Below are 724 nucleotides of genomic sequence, written 5' to 3' on the forward strand. Positions count from 1 at the left end.
GCGGCGTTCGCCTCCTCACAGGGTGACACGTCTGCGGGTGAGTGAGTGGCGTTGGCAGCCTGTCAATCCCTCACCGGAGCGGCCATCAAACAACATAAAACACACACAGTCACCGGCCGCCGCCTCATAAATTCCCGCTGCCGGATATTTTTGCACAGTGCTTTGCCGAGAGTCGTGTCATTAATTTTTTTTTTTTACCCCCCCCCTCCCTTTTCTCCTCTCGACCTCCCCTTATTATTATTATTATTATTATTTTTCTTCCTCACAACTTCAAACTTTTGAGGTGTTTTTCCTCATTTTTCCGGGGTTTGTGTTGTTCTTGTTGTCGAGCCCCTCAGCACACACCACTCCCGGTCGGGCGGGGGGGAGGGGGGGCAACTCATTCTGTTAATAATTTAAAAAAAAAATTCTCCCCCCCCTTTTTTTTTTAATTTTCTCCCCCACACACACACTTTAATTTTTTTTTTTTACTGTTTTCTCGGCTTTTTGTTGTTGTTATTTTGTGGCGGGGGGGTGTCTCCGGGATTGTTTTGTTTCCTCCTCGCTGGTTTTTTTTTTTTTAATTTCCGATTTCTCTCCCGTGTGTGTGTGTGTGTGTGTGTGTTGTTCGGGCCGAGAAGCACCGGGCGCTCGCTCTTCTTTCCGGACCAAAGACCCGGCAACAAAAAGGCAGCAGGGAACAAGCCAAGCGGTGGAGGAAGATTTTCTCTTTTTCTTCCCCCCC

General features: G+C 48.1%; 1 protein-coding gene across 1 annotated transcript in view; it reads left to right on the top strand.

The window, feature by feature from the left end:
* The first annotated feature begins 19 nt into the window (after positions 1–19).
* Positions 20–724, top strand: part of PBX3 (PBX homeobox 3) — a 128,339-nt gene continuing 127,634 nt past the window's right edge. The window contains exon 1 of the mRNA XM_019510917.1: positions 20–37. The gene's annotated coding sequence lies outside the window, so the exon portion shown is untranslated. The remainder of the gene's footprint in view (positions 38–724) is intronic.

Source organism: Gavialis gangeticus, unplaced genomic scaffold (assembly GCF_001723915.1).
Source record: "Gavialis gangeticus isolate Ggan-Ray unplaced genomic scaffold, GavGan_comp1, whole genome shotgun sequence".
In the NCBI taxonomy this organism is placed as follows: Eukaryota; Metazoa; Chordata; order Crocodylia; family Gavialidae; genus Gavialis; species Gavialis gangeticus.